Consider the following 22,885-nt stretch of genomic DNA (forward strand, 5'->3'; position numbering starts at 1 on the left):
CTGTTCTCGGAAGACAGCCTATAGTGAAGCAGAGGGGCAGCAGCAGCGCCTCCACCAGAAACAAAGCGCTGCTGCGGCTCCTTCCTTCACCTCCCTCCTCCTCCTCCTCCCCCCCGTGCCGCTGCTCCTCTCATCTCCAAGCGACCCTCCTCCCTCTTCGTGTGTTACAGAGGCGGCAGCGTGTCTGGTGCTGCGGCTGCTGCCCATAGTGCCCTGGCCTGATCTGTTCATTACGACGGGCGGGCGGCGGGAGTCGCAGGACGCAGACCCGACGGGAGCGCTGGTGTGCGGCTGCGGCATGATACAATGAGTCATTGTGACTCATTGTAATGCCGGCGGCTGTGGGCCCTTGAGTGCGGCGGGGCCCCAGTGCAATGCACTGCCTGCCCTGCCAGTAGTTCCGCCCCTGGTGCCCCCCACTGGTGTGGGCTCCTGCAGGAGAGCCCCAGCGTCATGCAGTTGATTTGGCAGAAGCAGAGGACTCTGCTCCTGCGATCTTGAAGAGGCTTCTTGGAGTCAGCATCAGCATTCCCTTGGTGAATCCACAATGCCCTCCTATCCGAGACTGCCATGAAATTGGCCCGTGAGCACTTGTGCCCGGTGTAGGATTTTTAAATATGTGTAGTTTCTGTATGCAAGGGTTTAAAACCTTTTAGGAACTGAGATCTAAGGTGTATTACATGTAGTTTAAAAAAAACAAAAAAGGTTTATTTTATGGCAGTAGTTTCCAAACTGGGGTTCTTGCACTGGTAGCATAGTTTGGTGGTCCAGGACCAATTAAAATTATTTCTCTAACGTCCTAAGTGGATGCTGGGGACTCCGTAAGGACCATGGGGAATAGCGGCTCCGCAGGAGACTGGGCACATCTAAAGAAAGCTTTAGGACTAACTGGTGTGCACTGGCTCCTCCCCCTATGACCCTCCTCCAAGCCTCAGTTAGATTTCTGTGCCCGACAAGAAGGGTGCACACTAGGGGCTCTCCTGAGCTTCTTAGTGAAAGTTTTAGTTTAGGTTTGTTATTTTCAGTGAGACCTGCTGGCAACAGGCTCACTGCATCGAGGGACTAAGGGGAGAAGAAGCGAACTCACCTGCGTGCAGAGTGGATTGGGCTTCTTGGCTACTGGACATTAGCTCCAGAGGGACGATCACAGGCCCAGCCTGGATGGGTCCCGGAGCCGCGCCGCCGGCCCCCTTACAGAGCCAGAAGAGCGAAGAGGTCCGGAAAAATCGGCGGCAGAAGACGTTCCTGTCTTCAATAAGGTAGCGCACAGCACTGCAGCTGTGCGCCATTGCTCTCAGCACACTTCATACTCCGGTCACTGAGGGTGCAGGGCGCTGGGGGGGGGCGCCCTGAGACGCAATAAAACACGATAAAAATACCTTACATGGAAAAAAATACATCACATATAGCTCCTGGGCTATATGGATGCATTTAACCCCTGCCAGAATATACAGAAAAACGGGAGATAAGGCCGCCGAAAAGGGGGCGGAGCCTATCTCCTCAGCACACTGGCGCCATTTTCCCTCACAGCTCAGTTGGAGGGAAGCTCCCTGGCTCTTCCCTGCAGTCACTACACTACAGAAAGGGTTAAAAAAAGAGAGGGGGGCACTAATTAGGCTCAGTATTAAAACATACAGCAGCTATAAGGGGAAAAACACTTATATAAGGTTATCCCTGTATATATATATAGCGCTCTGGTGTGTGCTGGCATACTCTCCCTCTGTCTCCCCAAAGGGCTAGTGGGGTCCTGTCCTCTATCAGAGCATTCCCTGTGTGTGTGATGTGTGTCGGTACGTTTGTGTCGACATGTATGAGGAGAAAAATTATGTGGAGACGGAGCAGAGTGTCTGTAACAGTGATGTCACCACCTAGGGGGTCGACACCTGAGTGGATGTACTGTTGAAAATTACGTGACAGTGTCAGCTCTGTATAAAAAAAAACAGTGGCTGACATGAGACAGCCGGCTACTCAGCTTGTGCCTGTCCAGACGTCTCATAGGCCGTCAGGGGCTCTAAAGTGCCCGTTACCTCAGATGGCAGATACAGACGCCGACACGGATACTGACTCCTGTGTCGACGGTGAAGAGACAACCGTGATTTCCAGTAGGGCCACACGTTACATGATTGAGACAATGGAAAATGTTTTATACATTTCTGATAATACGAGTACCACCAAAAAGGGGTATTATGTTCGGTGAGGGAAAAACTACCTGTAGTTTTCCTGAATCTGAGAAATAAAATGAGGTGTGTGATGATGCGTGGGTTTCCCCCCGATAACAATTGATAATTTCTTAAAAAGTATTGGCTGTATACCCTTTCCCGCCAGAGGTTAGGGTGCGTTGGGAAACACCCCCTAGGGGGGATAAGGCGCTCACACGCTTGTAAGAACAAGGGCTCTACCCTCTCATGAGATGGCCGCCCTTAATGATCCTGCTGATAGAAAGCAGGAGGGTATCCAAAAATGTATTCACACACATACTGGTGTTTTACTGCGACCAGCAATCGCCTCAGCCTGGAGGTGCAGTGCTGGGTTGGCATGGTCGGATTCCCTGACTGGAAATATTGATATCCTAGATAAGGATAGTATATTATTGCCTATAGAGCATTTAAAAGATGCATTTCTATATATGCATGATGCACAGCGGAATATTTGCCGACTGGCATCAAGTATAAGTGCGTTGTCCAATTCTACCAGTAAAATGGTCAGGTGATGCGGATTCCAAACGGCATTTGGAAGTATTGCCTTTGAAAGGGGACATTTGGGGTCGGTCTTTTAGACCTGGTGGCCACGGCAACAACTGGGAAATCCACGTTTGTACCCCAGGTCGCCTCTCAAAATAAGACGCCGTATTATCAGGCGCAGTCCTTTGTTGGCAAGCGGACAAAAGGTTCCTCTTTTCTGCTCGTGACAGAGGGAGAGGAAAAAGGCTGAAGAGATTAGCCAGTTCCCAGGAACAGAAACCCTTTCCCGCCTCTGCCAAGCCCTCAGTATGACGCTAGGGCCTTACAAGCTCAGGCACGGTGGGGGCCCGTTCTCAATGAATTTCAGTGCGCAGTGGGCTCACTCGCAAGTAGACCCCTGGATCCTTCAGGTAATATCTCAAGGGTACATATTGGAATTCGAGACGTCTCCCCCTCGCCGTTTCCAAAAGTCGGCTTTACCGACGTCTCCCTCTGACAGGGAGGCAGTTTTGGAAGCCATTCACAAGCTGTATTCCCAGCAGGTGATAATCAAGGTACCCCTCCTGCAACAGGGAACGGGGTATTATTCCACACTATTGTGGTACCGAAGCCAGACGGCTCGGTGAGACCGATTCTAAATCTAAAATCTAAAATCTTTGAACACTTACATACAGAGGTTCAAATTCAAGATTGAGTCACTCAGAGCAGTGATTGCGAACCTGGAAGAAGGGGACTACATGATGTCTCGGGACATCAAGGATGCTTACCTTCATGTCAAAATTTACCCTTCTCACCAAGGGTACCTCAGGTTATGGTACAGAACTGTCACTATCAGTTCAGACGCTGCTGTAGGGATGGTCCACGGCACCCCGGGTCTTTACCAAGGTAATGGCCGAAATGATATCCCTTCGAAGGAAGGGGATTTTAGTTATCCCTTACTTGGACGATTCCCTGATAAGGGTAAGATCCAGGGAACAGTTGGAAGTCGGTGTAGCACTATCTCAGGTAGTGTTGCGGCAGCACGATTGGATTCTCAATATTCCAAAATCGCAGCTGGTTCCGACGACTTGTCTTCTGTTTCCTAGGGATGTTCCTGGACACAGTCCAGAAAAAAGGTGTTTCTCCCGGAAGAGAAAGCAAGGGAGTTATCCGAGCTAGTCAGGAACCTCCTAAAACCGAACCAAGTCTCAGTGCATCAATGCACAAGGGTTCTGGGTAAAAATGGTGGCTTCCTACGAAGCAATCCCATTCGTTAGATTCCACGCAAGAACTTTCCAGTGGAACCTACTGGAAAAATGGTCCGGGTCGCATTTTCAGATGCATCAGCGGATAACCCTGTCACCAAGGACAAGGGTATCCATCCTGTGGTGGTTGCAGAGTGCTCATCTTCTAGAGGGCCGCAGATTCGGCATTCAGGACTGGGTCCTGGTGACCACGGATGCCAGCCTGCGAGGCTGGGGAGCAGTCACACAGGGAAGGAATATCCAGGGCTTAGGGTCAAGCCTGGATACATCACTTCACATAAATATCCTGAAGCTAAGGGCCATTTACAATGCTCTAAGCTTAGCAAGACCTCTGCTTCAAGGTCAGCCGGTGTTGATCCAGTCGGACAACATCATGCAGTCACCCACGTAAACAGACAGGGTGGCACAAGAAGCAGGAGGGCAATGGCAGAAGCTGCAGGGATTCTTCGCTGGGCGGAAAATCATGTGATAGCACTGTCAACTGTATTCATTCCGGGAGTGGACAACTGGGAAGCAGACTTCCTCAGCACGACCTCCACCCGGAAGAGTGGGGACTTCACCCAGAAGTCGTCCACATGATTAAAAAACTCGACAGGTATTGCGCCAGGTCAAGAGACCCTCAGGCAATAGTTGTAGACGCTCTGGTAACACCGTGGGTGTACCAGTCAGTGTATGTGTTCCCTCCTCTGCCTCTCATACCCAAGGTACTGAGATTGATAAGATGGAGAGGAGAAAGCACTATATTCGTGGCTCCGGATTGGCCAAGAAGGACTTGGTAACCGGAACTTCAAGAGATGCTCACGGAGGATCCGTGGCCTCTACCTCTAAGAAGGGACCTGCTCCAGCAAGGACCCTGTCTGTTCCAAGACTTACCGCGGCTGCGTTTGACGGCATGCCGGTTGAACACCGGATCCTGAAGGAAAAAAGGCATTCCGGATGAAGTCATCCATATCCTGATCTAAAGCCAGGAAGGATGTAACCGCAAAAACATTATCACCGCAATTGGCGAAAATATGTTGCGTAGTGCGAGGCCAGTAAGGCCCGACGGAGGAAATTCAACTGGGTCGATTCCTACATTTCCTGCAAACAGGAGTGTCTATGGGCCTGAAATTGGGGTCCATTAAGGTTCAGATTTCGGCCCTGTCAATTTTCTTCCAAAAAAGAACTAGCTTCAGTCCCTGAAGTTTAGACGTTTGTAAAAGGGGTACTGCATATACAGCCTCCTTTTGTGCCTACAGTGGCAATTTGGGATCTCAATGTAGTTTGGGTTCCAAAAGTCACATTGGTTTGAACCACTTAAATCTGTGGAGTTAAAATATCTCACATGGAAAGTGGTCATGCTGTTGGCCCTGGCCTGGGCCAGGCGCGTGTCAGAATTGGCGGCTTTATCCTGTAAAAGCCCTTATCTGATTTTCCATTCGGACAGGGCGGAATTGAGGACTCGTCCTCAGTTTCTCCCTAAGGTGGTTCCAGCGTTTTCACCTGAACCAACCTATTGTGGTGCCTGCGGCTACTAGGGACTTGGAGGAATCCAAGTTGCTGGATGTTGTCAGGGCCCTGAAAATATGTTTCCAGGACGGCTGGAGTCAGGAAATCTGACTCGCTGTTTCTCCTGTATGCACCCAACAAGCTGGGTGCTCCTGCTTCTAAGCAGACTATTGCTCGTTGGATTTGTAGTACAATTCAGCTTGCACATTCTGTGGCAGGCCTGCCACAGCTAAAATCTGTAAAAGCCCGTTCCACAAGGAAAGTGGGCTCATCTTGGGCGGCTGCCCGAGGGGTCTCGGCTTTACAACTTTGCCGAGCAGCTACTTGGTCAGGGGCAAACACGTTTGCTAAATTCTACAAATTTGATACCCTGGCTGAGGAGGACCTGGAGTTCTCTCATTCGGTGCTGCAGAGTCATCCGCACTCTCCCGCCCGTTTGGGAGCTTTGGTATAATCCCCATGGTCCTTACGGAGTCCCCAGCATCCACTTAGGACGTTAGAGAAAATAAGAATTTACTTACCGATAATTCTATTTCTCATAGTCCGTAGTGGATGCTGGGCGCCCATCCCAAGTGCGGATTGTCTGCAATACTTGTACATAGTTATTGTTACAAAAATCGGGTTATTATTGTTGGGAGCCATCTTTTCAGAGGCTCCTCTGTTATCATACTGTTAACTGGGTTCAGATCACAAGTTATACGGTGTGATTGGTGTGGCTGGTATGAGTCTTACCCGGGATTCAAAATCCTTCCTTATTGTGTACGCTCGTCCGGGCACAGTATCCTAACTGAGGCTTGGAGGAGGGTCATAGGGGGAGGAGCCAGTGCACACCAGTTAGTCCTAAAGCTTTCTTTAGATGTGCCCAGTCTCCTGCGGAGCCGCTATTCCCCATGGTCCTTACGGAGTCCCCGGCATCCACTACGGACTATGAGAAATAGAATTATCGGTAAGTAAATTCTTATTTTATACTTTATTAAATTGGCAAAACCATTCCCTCACAACATAACTGAACCTGAGGATGACATGCTATAAACACAATTTACTTAATTTTATATTTTTTTCTGAATTTCTCAATAAAAACAACTTTGGCCTAGGGGTGCCGTGAAACAAATTTTGATACTATTTATTTATATAGTGCTCTTTCTCCAACAGGACTCAAGGCGCTTGAGATATGGCTTCTGGAACTGAACACAGGATTCTAAATGTGGCTGTACCAAGGACCTATACAGTGGCATTACAGGTTGAGTATCCCTTATCCAAAATGCTTGGGACCAGAGGAATTTTGGATATCGGATTTTTCTGTATTTTGGAATAATTGCATACCATAATGAGATATTATGGTGATGGGACCTAAATCTAAGCACAGAATGCATTTATGTTTCATATATACCATATACACACAGCCTGAAGGTCATTTTAGCCAATATTTTTTATAACTTTGTGCATTAAACAAAGTGTGTGTACATTCACAGAATTCATTTATGTGTCATATACACCTTATACACACAGTCTGAAGTTCATTTAATACAATATTTTTAATAACTTTGAGTATTAAACAAAGTTTGTGTACACTGAGCCATCAAAAAACAAAGGTTTCACTATCTCAGTCTCACTCAAAAAAGTCCGTATTTCGGAATATTCCGTATTTCGGAATATTTGGATATGGGATACTCAACCTGTATTACTTTTTTCTGCTACTGGTTCTTTACCTATGCAAACAAGCATCTGACTTGCCTTTCCTATTGCTTTGTTACATTGCTCACCTGAAATAGTAATACTTAGATAGCTTTCCTCTTGCCATTATAATGCCCTTAATATTATAGTTAGCCTTTGTATTTTTGAGACGTGTATGATTTTGCATTTTTTGGCATTAAATGTTGCCATGTTCTTGACCATTCCTCTAGTCCAGGGGCGGAACTGCCAGAGACAACGGAGTCAGTTGCCGCCGGGCTCCAGCCCTAAAGGGGCTTCCTCCATTGCCCTCCGGCTGTTACGTGCCCTTCCTACTAAATAGACAAAGGCGCTACCAGCAGGGTCTCGCAGTTTGTACATTCCATGCCGTAACACCCTTCTTTCCACCTTTTTCAAGACCCAGCCCAGCAGCCTCGCCGCTGCCACCACCGCTAGCTGCAGCACTGCCAGCGGTGGGGTGCCCCTGCTTCTTCTCACACCACAGATAGCTGGGCAGCACTGCAACTGCCTGCCTGATTGCTCCGCCCCCTTCCGGCTCCCAAGCACCTCTGCTGCCCAGTGATCCAGGAGCCTGCTGCTAGGAAGAAGTGGCCGAGCTTCAGTAAGCGAGTCTGGACACTGGCGGAGGAAGCCATGATAACCAGATAATGGGGAGTGGAGAGCCAGTTCCAAGGTAATACTTTATACAGCTGGTTGAGATCCTGGTCGGTGGATATGGATTCCAAGAAAACCCTGGAGGTGCTTCCTTTCAAGGGAGACACTCTCTTTGGAGAAGACCTCAATAAGATTGTAGCTGATCTGGCTACTGCTAAAACAGCTTGCCAACCTAGTATGACTCCTACCACGCAGAAGGCTAAAAGTACTTTCCCTTGGCCCTTTCATCCTCAAGGTAAAGCGTACCCAAGGTCAGGCATACCCAAAGCAAGCTCATGCTTCCAGACCTGCCAAGCCCAGACTGAAGCAAGCCTGGGCTGCCCATCAGCCTGCTTCCAAAACGGACAAGCCTGCCGCATGATGGTGCAGGCCTCCCTCTGGGGGATCCCAGGGTGGGGGGCCCGACTTCTAGGTTTGGCATAATTCTAAGCTAGAGAATTCTGTTTGGAGCTCACCTTGTACTTTGTGAAGAAATAATCAGCATTGTGGCTGAGCAGATACATGTAGTGTGTGGCTGCAAACTGCATGGATCTGCTGCGTTGTAATGCTGATACTTTTTTTTTCAAAGTACCAATAGCTTCATATAATGTTCACAATTTTTATGCAGGATCAAATAGCTCAATAGGTAGGGTGTTTGATTAGAATTCAACAGGTTATAGGTTTGAATCCTGGGTATGGTAGTTTGAGATGTGTTATTTAATAAAGTATGTTGTTCTGACTGCCGGCATCCTATCACCTGGGATATCATACTAAATAAATGGAGTTGATCAATTTTTTTTTTATTTTTTTTTAAACTAGGGACAATTTCCAGATACTTTTCTTTATAACTGAGATTGCCCCCTGGAACTTCACATCAGTTGACAACTATGCATGAGTGGGCAGTGCTTGCTCTGGATCTGCCCACCCATTTATGTGCCGTCATAAAAGAAAGCACAACTGACAGTTATCCTCGGCGTACACTACACAATTATCTGTCAGGCTATCTATCCAGTCTGGATGGATGGAATGAAAATCTGGTAATGTATAGGAGCAAATGTCAATTAACCAGTTGCTCCCAAACACTAGAAAAGTGGTCAAAAATGGTCATTACACAAATTGGTTAAACCCAAAATTTAACCAATTTGTTTAGGGGACCATTTTTGTCCATTTTCTAGTGTTTGAGAGTAAATCGTTGATGGTCATTTGCTCACATAGATAACCGGATTTCTTTTCCAACCAGCCAGTGTTGGAGATATGGTCTGCCAGATTACATAATGCATACCAGAGCCATAACTAGACTTTTTGGTGCCCTGTGACAGATAATTATATGCCCCCCCCCCTCCCCATTTTTGCAATATGGACAAAAGGCGCATGCCTTGTGGGGAAGGGGCATAACAAGATTGGTCTCAGAGAAAGCACATGAGATATGAAGATATATCTAGTATACTTGACACTCAATGGTTTGTGGTATTGCCGGGGTGCCTTCCTTAAATGCATATACAGTCACACATGGCGTGTTTGTGCAAATGGCATATCAGCAGTCAGCACTAACTGGTGACATGCCATTTGTACAAGTAAGCCATGTGTGACTAATATATAAACATACTTTATTAAATAACACCTCAAACTATCATACCCAGGATTCAAACCTATAACCTGTTGAATTCTAATCAAATACCCTACCCATTGAGCTACTTGATCCTGCATCTATTCTAACCTCCAAAAACAGATTCAGTTGCATTTTCCAGCGTGTTTTGTTTGCACCTTTGCAAATGTCTTACATCGACAAACTTATTTAGTACTATTTTGCAAATAGGGTTACATTGTCGCAACATTGTGTTCCCTAATTGCTTGATTTTTTTAAATGCAACAATTGATAAAGACACCTGATAATTGCTCTGTGGAGTCTTATTTTGTGTCTACTTCTTATCTACATTTAATTCCCTACCTCTAATCAAGGCATTTTTAAATGCTGGGGGCTGCCAGGACGTGAGGCCTACCTAGACTTTAGATCTGAATTTGAATGTACTTGTGAACTAACTTAATTTCCTACTTCTAAATTCATTCCTAAATTCACTACTTACATTAATCCTGTAGTTGGGCATTTTGAGCCTTCAATTGTGGGCATTGTTTTGTGTCCAGACCAGCAGCTGGTGGTGTGCATTTGCTGGAAAGGCATCGAAGACCTCCGATATGCTGCATCTCCTGATGTGTGTCTCCCTCAAGTGGCTGTCAGCAAATGCATGCTAGACACCCCATTCCAAGCTGATTGTGACATCACGGAACATGCATCATAGAACAGGCATGCTAGAATATGGGTCTTCAACCTGCGACCCTCCAGCTGCTGTGGAACTACATATACCAGCATGCCCTGCCTCAGTTTTAGCATACCTTAATAGCAAAACTGTGGCAGGGCATGCTGGGATGTGTAGTTTCACAGCAGCTGGAGGGCCACAGGATGAAGACCCATGTGCTAGAGCCAAGCCGCAGGTACATTGAATGCTAGCAAGCTGAATGTTTAAATCATTTTTGTTCCGCAGCATTCCAATGCGGAAGATTCCATGGAACCAGAGATTATTCCATTGAGAAGGACATGCTGCCTGGATGACTGCACTGTGCAAATTAAATCACGGAGCCAGTTGGCTTGTGGGTGGCTCTGGTGACTGGGTGGTTGGGTGGGCGGTGTGTCGGAGGTGGAGCACATGCAAATGAATGTGTATCATCCAGCTAGTGAGAGTGAAAACTCATGCAGGAGTGTGCCTGCTTGTCAGTGGGTTATGCACCTTGCCAGGCGTCAAATCTACATGGAGCAGCTGGAGGGGACAAGAGCAGGTTTGCAAAATATAGATAGAAGAGCATATATGCTGGCGCATTCTCCATGATTGTGTCAGCTTATGTTTTGGTGCACTGCACTTTCCTTCACTAAGTTTTAGCCATTTTGGTTAAACGCAAGTGTAGTTGCTTCTCGCCCTTTTGGCTGTGATCTTGTATCGTGGTTGAAGAGTCTGCTGGAGGGATTGTTTTCTTCATTGGCGAGAGACTGAAGATATTCCAGGATGGAAGGCTTGGGAACACTATCCGTTTTTCAGTTGTGGAAGAGTTGAAAGACCGGATTGGACTACATTCTATAGTAAAGGATATCTTTGTATTTATTAATCCTCCCTTTATATGTGTCTGTCTTTCAATAAAGCTTCGGGCTTGTGATTCCCTCACCCTCTTACACTCCACACCCATAGCCTTATTAACTGTTGTATTATTGTATTGTTTAAATGTATAGTGCAGTTCATGATTTATAGTGTAGGCTGGCCTGTGCTGTAGTTCTTGAACTGTACTATACCGACAGCATTTGTATTGTGTTTTGGCTGTGCTGCAACACGGTACTTATGTGTGTAATGTTTATGTATGTTTTTTTGCTTCTTTATGTCAATAAAGACTGCTTTTTCAATCCAATATCTGAAAACAATCAATGTTTATCTTTGATGGCAATAGAAGTGGTATGATATTTGCTGCTTTTGAAAGGCAATATCTGATATGTCCCCTATCTGGGAACCATATATTAAATGGCTTTTCAGAAAAGGGAGAAGGGAGAAGAGCTTTCAGTACTTGTAGGACCGATGCTCATTTCCTATTCTAGCCTCCAAAAACAGATTCAGTTGCATTTTTCAGCGTGTTTTGGATGCGCCTTTGCAAATGTCTTACATCGACAAACTTATTTAGTACTATTTTGCAAATAGGGTTACATTGTTGCAACATTGTGTTCCCTAATTGCTTGATTTTTTAAATGCAACAATTGATAAAGACACCTGATAACTGCTCTGTGGAGTCTTATTTTGTGTCTACTTTTTATCTACATTCAATTCTCTACCTCTAATCAAGGCATTTTTAAGTGCTGGGGGCTGCCAGGACGTGAGGCCTACCTAGACTTTAGATCTGAATTTGAATGTACTTGTGAACTAACTTAATTTCCTACTTCTAAATTCATTCCTAAATTCACTACTTACATGAATCCTGTAGTTGGGCATTTTGGGACTTCGATTGTGGGCATTGTTTTGTGTCCAGACCAGCAGCAGGTGGTGTGCATTTGCTGGAAAGGCATCGAAGACCTCCGATATGCTGCATCTCCTGATGTGTGTCTCCCTCAAGTGGCTGTCAGCAAATGCCTGCTCGACACCCCATTCCAAGCTGATTGTGACATCACGGTACATGCATCATAGAACAGGCATGCTAGAACATGGGTCTTCAACCTGCGACCCTCCAGCTGCTGTGGAACTACACATCCCAGCATGCCCTGCCTCAGTTTTAGCATACCTTAATAGCAAAACTGTGGCAGGGCATGCTGGGATGTGTAGTTTCACAGCAGCTGGAGGGCCACAGGATGAAGACCAATGTGCTAAAGCCAAGCCGCAGGTACATTGAATGCTAGCAAGCTGAATATTTAAATCCTTTTTATTCCGCAGCATTCCAATGTGGAAGATTCCATGGAACCAGAGATCCTTCCATTGAGAAGGACATGCTGCCTGGATGACTACACTGTGCAAATTAAATCACGGAGCCAGTTGGCTTGTGGGTGGCTCTGGTCACTGGGTGGTTGGGTGGGTGGTGTGTCGGAGGTGGAGCACATGCAAATGATTGTGTATCATCCAGCTAGTGAGAGAGAAAACTCATGCAGGAGTGTGCCTGCTTGTCAGTGGGTTATGCACCTTTCCAGACGTCAAATCTACATGGAGCAGCTGGAGAGGACAAGAGCAGGTTTGCAAAATATAGACAGAAGAGCTCTCCAGCCTAGTTTGCTGTCTGTTTCCACTTCTCTTTTCTTGAGCCGCTCCCTTCTATGCCCTTGCGCACTATCCTGACTTCTCCCATCTGCTTACTTTGTGCCTTCCAACGCACAATGCGAACTACAGGTAGTGCTGCAGGGCCCACACCCTTTTACTTGCCATACAGAGCAGCTCTGGAGCTGTTACAGTGCCCAGCTTCTGCAAGAAATCAGCTTGAATGCTTCAGGGGCTGGGGCATAGCCAACATGAGCCCCACACCGAAGGAGGGTGGAGGTGTTTAATGCGAACTAGGGGTCATCCAAGCGCCGCAAAAGGCCGCCATGCCCTGCACGCCCCTTTTCTCTTTTCATATGCAGACGAGGGTTGAAGCCAACTTTGACCCACTGCTTGGATGACATCACCATATGCAAATCCATCTGCTGCAGGCCTTCCCCCAGGAATGCTTGCACTAGTTGTTGCATTTGGTTTGTTGTTTGGGGGTGCTTCAGTATTAGGCAGCCTTCTGCCCTCCCATGTTCATCTGAAAATATGTGTTCTCCCTGCAGTTGTTGTCCCCAGATGAGAGTTCCCTTGTGCTGCCTCAGTTGAATCTTCTTTACTTGACAGAGATGTGCCTGAGCAGCGGCCCTCCCCAGCCCTATCCCAAATCATACTTATTTTGCATAGGAGATACCATGGTCATGAAGATTGTTCTCCCAGGGTGAGGTTCATTCATTGCATTCTGGGTATGCTGACCCCTGTGATTTCCCCAAATGTGGGAAACTTGACTGCATTATTTGTGGTAGTGGGGGACTGTGTTTGTGCTTTCCTCTGGTCAGCTCTGGTAAAAGTCAGATTTCTTTGTCTCAGATCTTCCTCTAGCCTTGTTCTTCTTTCGAGAGTTCCCTTGTGCTGCCTCAGTTGGATCTCCTTTACTTGACAGGGGGGTGCCCAAGCAGCGACCCTCCCCAGCTCTAGCCCAACTCCTACTTACCTGCCAGGTGAGATACTATGATCATGAAGGTGCTTCTCCCAGGGCAAGGCTCACCCATTGCACTCTGGGTGTGCTGCCCCTGTGATTTCCCCAAATGTGGGAAACTTGACTGCATAATTTGTGTTTCCACTGGTCGGCTTTCATATAATTCAGATCTCTTTGTCTCAGGTCTCTCTCCAGCCTAGTTTGCAGTCTGTTTCCACTTCTTTTTTTTTGAGCCCCTCCCTTCTATACCCTTGTGCACTATCCTGACTTCTCCTCCTGTCTGCTTACTTTGTGCCTTCCAATGCACAATGCAAACTACAGGTAGTGCTGCAGGGCCCACAAACTTTTACTTGCATTACAGAGCAGCTCTGGAGCTGTTACAGTGCCAAGCTGCTGCAAGAAATCAGCTTGAATGCTTCAGGGGCTGGGGCATTGCCAACATGAGCCCCACACCGAAGGAGGGTGGGGGTATTTAATGCGAACTAAGGGTCATCCAAGCGCCGCAAAAGGCCGCCATTCCCTGCATACCCCTTTTCTCTTTTCATATGCAGATGAGGGTTCCAGCCAACTTTTGCCCACTGCTTGGATGACATCACTGTATGCAAATCCGTCTTCTGCAGACCTTCCCCCAGGAATGCTTGTACTAGTTGTTGCATTTGGTTTGTTGTTTGGGGGTGCTTCAGTATTAGGCAGCCTTCTGCCCTCCCATGTTCATCTGAAAATATGTGTTCTCCCTGCAGTTGTTGTCCCCAGATGAGAGTTCCCTTGTGCTGCCTCAGTTGAATCTCCTTTACTTGACAGAGATGTGCCTGAGCAGCGGCCCTCCCCAGCCCTATCCCAAATCATACTTATTTTGCATAGGAGATATCATGGTAATGAAGACTGTTATCCCAGGGTGAGGTTCATTCATTGCATTCTGGGTATGCTGACCCCTGTGATTTCCCCAAATGTGGGAAACTCGACTTCATTATTTGTGGTAGTGGGGGACTGTGTTTGTGCTTTCCTCTGGTCAGCTCTGGTAAAAGTCAGATTTCTTTGTCTTAGATCTTCCTCTAGCCTTGTTCTTCTTTCGAGAGTTCCCTTGTGCTGACTCAGTTGGATCTCCTTCACTTGACAGGGAAGTGCCCGAGCAGCGACCCTACCCAGCTCTAGCCCAACTCCTACTTACCTGCCAGGTGAGATACTATGATCATGAAGGTGCTTCTCCCAGGGCAAGGCTCACCCATTGCACTCTGGGTGTGCTGCTCTTGCGATTTCCCCAAATGTAAGAAACTTGACTGCATAATTTGTGTTTCCCCTGGTCGGCTCTCGTATAATTCAGATCTCTTTGTCTCAGGTCTCTCTCCAGCCTAGTTTGCTGTCTGTTTCCACTTCTCTTTTCTTGAGCCGCTCCCTTCTATGCCCTTGCGCACTATTATGACCTCTCCTGTCTGCTTACTTTGTGCCTTCCAACGTCAATGCAAACTACAGGTAGTGCTGCAGGGCCCTCACCCTTTTACATGCTTTACAGAGCAGCTCTGGAGCTGTTACAGTGCCCAGCTTCTGCAAGAAATCAGCTTGAATGCTTCAGGGGCTGGGGCATAGCCAACATGAGCCCCACACCGAAGGAGGGTGGAGGTGTTTAATGTGAATTAGGGGTCATCCAAGCGCCGCAAAAGGCCGCCATGCCCTGCACATCCCTTTTTTCTTTTCATATGCAGACGAGGGTTGAAGCCAACTTTGACCCACTGCTTGGATGACATCACCATATGCAAATCCATCTGCTGCAGGCCTTCCCCCAGGAATGCTTGCACTAGTTGTTGCATTTGGTTTGTTGTTTGGGGGTGCTTCAGTATTAGGCAGCCTTCTGCCCTCCCATGTTCATCTGAAAATATGTGTTCTCCCTCTTATACGACACCTGCAGCGCATTCATCATAAGTCAGTGACAAGTTCAAAAACTTTGGATGACAGCGGAAGCAGTCCACTGACCACTAAATCCCTTCCTCTTGTAACCAAGCTCCTGCAAACCACACCACCAACTCCCTCAGTGTCAATTTCCTCCTTAGACAGGAGAGCCAATAGTCCTGCAGGCCATGTCACTGGCAAGTCTGACGAGTCCTCTCCTGCCTGGGATTCCTCCGATGCATCCTTGAGTGTAACGCCTACTGCTGCTGGCGCTGCTGTTGTTGCTGCTGGGAGTCGATCGTCATCCCAGAGGGGAAGTCGGAAGACCACTTGTACTACTTCCAGTAAGCAATTGACTGTCCAACAGTCCTTTGCGAGGAAGATGAAATATCACAGCAGTCATCCTGCTGCAAAGCGGATAACTCAGGTCTTGTCAGCCTGGGTGGTGAGAAACGTGGTTCCAGTATCCATCGTTAATTTAGAGGCAACTAGAGACTTGATTGAGGTACTGTGTCCCCGGTACCAAATACCCTCTAGGTTCCATTTCTCTAGGCAGGCGATACCAAAAATGTACACAGACCTCAGAAAAAGAGTCACCAGTGTCCTAAAAAATGCAGTTGTACCCAATGTCCACTTGTCTGTGGTTAAGTGGAGCAGGGCAGACTCAGGACTAAATGACTGTGACAGCCCACTGGGTAGATGTATTGCCCCCCGCAGCAAGAACAGCAGCGGCGGCACCAGTAGCAGCATCTCGCAAATGCCAACTCGTTCCTAGGCAGGCTACGCTTTGTATCACCGCTTTCCATAAGAGGCACACAGCTGACAACCTCTTACGGAAACTGAGGAACATCATCGCAGAATGGCTTACCCCAATTGGACTCTCCTGGGGATTTGTGACATCGGACAACGCCACCAATATTGTGCGTGCATTACATCTGGGCAAATTCCAGCACGTCCCATGTTTTGCACATACATTTAATTTGGTGGTGCAGAATTATTTAAAAAACGACAGGGGCGTGCAAGAGATGCTGTCGGTGGCCCGAAGAATTGCGGGCCACTTTCTGCCTTCAGCCACCGCATGTAGAAGACTGGAGCACCACCAAACATTCCTGAACCTGTCCTGCCATCATCTGAAGCAAGAGGTGGTAACGAGGTGGAATTCAACCCTCTATATGCTTCAGAGGATAGAGGAGCAGCAAAAGGCCATTCAAGCCTATACATCTGCCCACGAAATAGGCAAAGGAGGGGGAATGCACCTGACTCAAGCGCAGTGGAGAATGATTTCAACGTTGTGCAAGGTTCTGCAACCCTTTGAACTTGCCACACGTGAAGTCAGTTCAGACACTGCCAGCCTGAGTCAGGTCATTTCCCTCATCAGGCTTTTGCAAAATAATGCTGGAGACATTGAAGGAGGAGCTAAAACAGAGCGATTCCACTAGGCATGTGGGACTTGTGGATGGAGCCCTTAATTCGCTTAACCAGGATTCAATCTGTTGAAATCAGAGCACTACATTTTGGCCACCGTGCTCGATCCTAGATTTAAAACCTACATTGTATCTCTCTTTCCGGCAGACACAAGTCTGCAGAGGTTCAAAGACCTGCTGGTGAGAAAATTGTCAAGTCAAGCGGAACGTGACCCGTCAACAGCTCCTCCTTCACATTCTCCCGCAACTGGGGGTGCGAGGAAAAGGCTAAGAATTCCGAGCCCACCCGCTGGCGGTGATGCAGGGCAGTCTGGAGTGAGTGCTGACATCTGGTCCGGACTGAAGGACCTGGCAACGATTACTGACATGTCGTCTACTGTCACTGCATATGATTCTGTCACCTTTGAAAGAATGGTGGAGAATTATATGAGTGACTGCATCCAGGTAGGCACGTCAGTATGTATACTGGCAGGAAAAAGAGGCAATTTGGAGGCCCTTGCACAAACTGGCTTTATTCTACCTAAGTTGCCCTGCCTCCAGTGTGTACTCCAAAAGAGTGTTTAGTGCAGCCGCTCACCTTGTCAGCAATCGGCGTACGAGGTTACTTCCAGAAAATGTGGAGAAGATGATGATCATCAAAATGAATTATAATCAATTCCTCCGTGGAGACATTCACCAGCAATTGCCTCCAGAAAGTACACAGGGATCTGAGATGGTGGATTCCAGTGGGGACGAATTAATAATCTGTGAGGAGGGGGATGTACACAGTGAAAGGGGTGAGGAATCGGAGGATGATGAGGTGGACATCTTGCCTCTGTAGAGCCAGTTTGTGCAAGGAGAGATTGATTGATTGATTGATTGATTGATTCTTTTTTGGTGGGGGCACAAACCAACCAGTCATTTCAGTCAGTCAGTCATTTCATTCCACACGGGCAGACCCTGTCGCTGAAATGATGGGTTCATCAATGTTTTTCTTTTCAATCTAAGCCCCTGCAGTTTTCTGTAAGCATCTGCTTCGCTATGATGATCAACAAGTCACATGGGCAAACACTCAGGGCTGGAGGCGTAGATCTTAGGACCAGCTGCTACAAGCATGGCAGAGGTGTCACTATCACTGGTGACACCCAGAGAGGTGGCGAAGGAGATTGTAATGCAGTGCGCGCAGATAAGCAGCGCAATGGTAAAAAGGAGGCATGGTCTCATAGGTAGGGGCGTGGCCTGAATCACCATTTTGTAGCTCCGGGTATCCCGGGGGTTGGGGGCTGCACCCGGGGACTAGTGTGTGAGTGGTGCTGGCTCCTGCACAGTGACAGAAACTGGGTGTTGCACGTAATGTCACAGTGAAACACCCATATTCTGTCACTGAAGAAGAGCCGGCACTTTGGTGTCACCCCCCTTGGCGGGTGACACTCGGGTGTGTGCCGCAACCCTGTTGTGATGCCACTGACCCATGGGAAGCTTTACGTGGCTTACCCATGTGTTAGTAGCCCCAAGCATCTTTTGTGTTAGTCCCTGAAGAAAAACTTCAAATATTGTTTACAATTTTGTAATCAATGGGCCTAATTCAGTAAGGATTGCAAATTCTGCTAAGTAACAGAATTTGCAATCCTATGGTTCGCATGCCGGGGCCACCCATCACAGGGCATGGCCACCCAGCATGCTGCCTCCCTTCTTGACCACGCTGAAATTGCAGTCTCAGTGCAGTTCAGCGTGATCATAAAAAATGGGTTAGCCTCCTGTTGGTGCAGACTGTACGTGTGCGCAGGAAGCCGCCACCATTTTTGTGATCGCAGCGGCTGCATGTGATGTCATGCAGCCACTCTGACCACGCCTCCTGTTTCTCCGTTGCCGACCCCATTTTGTAGCCCTGCCCCTGCACCGCTCCATCTCCGACTTTGAAATGGATTGTTGCTGACCCCCCCCCCCCCCCCCCGCACCGATTGACAGTCAGAGGTGATCGCATTATCTGCGGGGTGCCACAGAAAATGCAGGCGCATGCGTATGCTCTTAGCAATTTTTGCAGTTGGATTGCTTATTGCGATTACAATCCAACCTGAATCAGGCTCTATTACCTATCACAATGCACTGCAGGTAGTACAAAATGGGGTTAATATAGGAGAAAACCCCCCAGAGCTGTGCTCCTTAACTGTCCCTGGTGGCTGCCCAGTAATCAGTGTCCACGCCAGTGCGCACACGGCCCGCCCCCTACAGCCACGCTGGATCTCGGTATAGTGTGGGCACAGAAGCCCCTTACCTCCCTTTCATCAGCGGCCTCGTGATCCCGGAGGGCGGTGTGTGTGTGACTGACCTTAGGAAGAAACCGGAGCCTCCGCTGCAGTGACCCAGCAACCAGGGCACGGGAGTATACTGCGCCGCTGGGAGTGATGGAGCTGCAGTAAATATGTCTATTAGACCTAGCCTGCTGCAGCCCTTGTAGATTCTTATAAAAAAAAGTTCTTCTTTTCTTGTCAAAATTAATAGCTAAGAATAGGCTGCCTGAGGCAGCCCCCTGTTAAGTGGCCTGCTACTGAAGGCACCAACTACAAACTGAGCTCCCTGTTCATGGAAGCGAGGTTATAGAGCAGGGGGCGCTGAGCATCTTGGGAACAGTCAAATCACCCTATCACCCCTGCCTTAGTCACTGACTATCTCCCAGTCACCCCGGCCTCAGTCACCCACTATCTCCCACTCATACATGCTTCAGTTACCCACTATCTCCCAGTCATCCCTGCCTCAGTCACCTACTGACACCAGTGCAGACATTTCTGCTGCGGCCTCTCCACTCTCCAGCGTGAACGTCCTGACGACTGAGGAAATCCGCTTCCCTGTTGAGGACTCCGGGAATGAACACTGCCGATATTGCTGGCAGATGACGTTCTACCCAACTGAGGATTTTTGATACTTCCAGCTTTGCTATGCAATTTCGAGTGCCGCCTTGATGATTTGTGTACACTACCGTGGTGGCGTTGTCCGATTGTACTTGAACAGGCCTGTTCTGTACTAGAGGCAGGGCCAGTGTCAATGAATTGAACACTGCCTGCAATTCCAGAATGTTTATCGGGAGGAGAGATTCCTCCCTGGTCCACCGATGGTGAAGGGTCGTCATCACGGCCATGACCTTGGTGAATTTCCGAGGTGCCGTGGCCAAACCAGAAGGCAGGACCTGAAATCCAAAAACTAACCAGGCACAACACTGCTTAGCTTCCAACATCAGATGAGATTGGACATATCTAGTGTGATGCGGCTGTAGATGATTTTTGCTGTTTCTAACTTCTACTTCTAACTACTGGTACATCAATGAATAAGTTTCAAAATAGAATGCATCAAGAGAACGGTGTTGGTAGTATAAAACTACCTACAGCACCTGGTATTCCCAGGTGGTCTCACATCCAAGAACAAACCAGGCCTAAGATCAGGTGATATTGGGCATATACAGTGTGGTGTGGCTGTAGATGAGCTTAGTGGTTTCTGTTAGAGTTCTTCTACTTCTAACTACTCGTACATAAATGAGTAAGCGGACGATTTATTAAACCTGGTGAAATGATAATTTGCATGGTGTTAAAGTACCAGCCAATCAGCTCCTAATTGCCATGTCACAGACTGGGTTTGAAAAATGACAGTTAGGAGCTGACTGGCTGGTACTTTATCACCTTGCACTTTATCAGTTCACCAGGCTTAATAGATCTGCCCCAATGTTTCAAAATGGAATGCATCAAGAGAACATTGTTAGTATTGTAAAAATACACACAGCTCCTGGTATTTCCTGGTGGTCTCCCATCCAAGTACTAAAACCAGGACCAACACTGCTCAGCTTCCATGATCAGGAGAGATTGGGCAAATCCAGTGTGCTGTGGCTGTAGATGAGCTGGTGGTTTTTATTACAGCTCTTCTACTTCTAACTTCTGGTACATAAAAGAATACATGTAAAAATTAAATGTACCAAGAAAATGGTGTTGGTAGTTTAAAAACACCTAAAGAATCTGATACTACCAAGCAGTCTCCCATCCATGTATTAACAAAGTCCAATACTGCTTTGCTTCAAAAATCAAATGAGATTGGGCATATCCAGTGTGGTGTGGCTTTAGATAAGCTTTGTGGTTTCTGTTAGAGCTCTTCTACTTCTAACTACTGGTACATTAATGAATATGTATAAGGTTGTAGTTTATCCAATATGCCTTTACTACCTTACCTTTCAACCCCCCTCCCTCCCCTCTTCTCCTTATAGCTTCCTTAGTTCTCTCCTCCTCATGTGTGCGTTATTTGTTTTCTCATACGTCCTAGATGATGCTGGGGTCACATTAAGAACCATGGGGTATAGACGGGATCCGCAGGAGACATGGGCACTTTAAGACTTTCAAAGGGTGTGAACTGTCTCCTCCCTCTATGCCCCTCCTCTAGACTCCAGTTTTAGTATTGTGCGCAGTGATACTGGATGCACTACAGGGGAGCTCTACTGAGTTTCTCTGAAAAGACTTGTTAGTTTTTTTTATTTTCAGGGAGGCTGCTGGCAACAGTCTCCCTGCTTCGTGGGACTTAGGGGAGAGAAGTATGACCAACTTCTAGTGAGTTCAATGGCTCTGCTTCAGGCTGACAGGACACCATTAGCTCCTGAGGGTGCTGATCGCTGGGTACGCCTAGATGCACACTCCCGCAGCCTGCCGTCACCCCCTTACAGAGCCAGAAGACAGGTGAGTAGCAGAAGAACAGAAGACTTCTTCTCCAGTGATGGCATTCTGAGGTACCGAGCAGCGAGCGGAACGCTGCGCGCCATGCTCCCACACAAACACAGGCACTGCAGGGTGCAGGGCACGGGGGGGGGGCACCCTGGGCAGCATAAATTCCTCACAAAAGGCTGGAAAAAGTGGACATTAGTGCCTGGGCACTGTCCTTACCCCGCTAGCGTAATTAATTATTTCTGAGCGGGACAGATACGCGCCATTACAGTAGCGGGGCTTCTTCCTCACCTCACCAGAACATCTTTAGAGCATTACAAGTCTATCACTATATAGTTTATTATTTCCCAGACTGTGTACTTTTGGCGCTGGATTGTGAGCTGAAAAATCCTCTGTGTCCCTCTGACAGATTTACTGACGGTCTGTCCCCCATAAGCCGATGTGTCTGTGGGTACTTGGTACATGTGTGTCAACATGTCGGTGGCTGAATGTTTTTCCCAAGAGGAAACTATATTAGGAATGCAGACATATGATGGTGGCCCTGTTGGCACCACCAATAACTGACTGGGTAAAAGTTTCAGTAATATCAGAGTAAGGATGGATAAATCTGTGTCCCAGACACAGACGTAGAGAATAGATGTGATGTTCATGGCTATGTTTCTTTTCCCTCAGGCCCCGCGGGGTCGCAAAAATGTTATTTTGCCCAGTTACTACACACTGATACTGACACGGATACTGATTCCTATGTCGACCATAATGTTTCCTGATTAGATCCAATATTGGCAAGGAGCATTCATTACATGATTGTGGATATTAAGGACATATTAAAATCACTGAAGACCCTGCTGTTCCTGACAAAGGGGTCTATATGTATGTATATATAGATATATAATGAAAGCTGATGTAACGTTCCTCCATCTCTGTTTGAGAAAGTCTGGGCCAGCTCGACAAGATGGTTTCAAATCCCCAAAAGGATTCTGGTTGTTTATTCATTTCCCGCCGCGGACAGAATAAAGTGGGAGTCACCCCCTGTTCTGCACGGGGCCCTGTCACAAATCCAGCGGATCGTATGCAGGAAGCTACATTATTTCTAGTTATGTAACCAAGGGTACATTACTTATACCTGCCATTACATGTGCATGGGTGAGTAGTAGTATTCAAGAATTGGTCGAATACCTTGTCATCCGATATAGATACCTTGGAGAGATGGGATACTCCTTACGTTGTATCATATCAAGGACACTGCAGCATACTTACGTGAGACTGCAAGGGATATAGGACTCTTGAGTTCACGGGCCAATTTCATGGCAGTCTCGGATAGGAGGGCATTGTGGATTCACCAAGAGAATGCTGATGCTGACTCCAAGAAGAAAGGGAGTCTCTTCCCTATGAAGGTGAAGCGTTGTTTGATCTCGGCAGCTCCCGCAGGT

General features: G+C 47.5%; 4 non-coding genes across 4 annotated transcripts; all 4 read left to right on the top strand.

Annotated features, from left to right (window-relative positions):
• Positions 1 to 13,165: 13,165 nt before the first annotated feature.
• LOC134986627 (U1 spliceosomal RNA) lies at positions 13,166 to 13,329 on the top strand. Its single transcript, XR_010192476.1, has one exon. It is a non-coding gene; the product is annotated as a U1 spliceosomal RNA (small nuclear RNA).
• A 152-nt stretch (positions 13,330 to 13,481) lies between these two features.
• LOC134986577 (U1 spliceosomal RNA) lies at positions 13,482 to 13,644 on the top strand. The gene has a single exon (XR_010192427.1). It is a non-coding gene; the product is annotated as a U1 spliceosomal RNA (small nuclear RNA).
• Positions 13,645 to 14,318: 674 nt separating this feature from the next.
• Positions 14,319 to 14,482, top strand: LOC134986564 (U1 spliceosomal RNA). Its single transcript, XR_010192415.1, has one exon. It is a non-coding gene; the product is annotated as a U1 spliceosomal RNA (small nuclear RNA).
• Positions 14,483 to 14,634: 152 nt separating this feature from the next.
• LOC134986603 (U1 spliceosomal RNA) lies at positions 14,635 to 14,797 on the top strand. Its single transcript, XR_010192451.1, has one exon. It is a non-coding gene; the product is annotated as a U1 spliceosomal RNA (small nuclear RNA).
• Positions 14,798 to 22,885: the final 8,088 nt, after the last annotated feature.

Source organism: Pseudophryne corroboree, assembly GCF_028390025.1.
Source record: "Pseudophryne corroboree isolate aPseCor3 chromosome 7 unlocalized genomic scaffold, aPseCor3.hap2 SUPER_7_unloc_4, whole genome shotgun sequence".
Taxonomy (NCBI): domain Eukaryota; kingdom Metazoa; phylum Chordata; class Amphibia; order Anura; family Myobatrachidae; genus Pseudophryne; species Pseudophryne corroboree.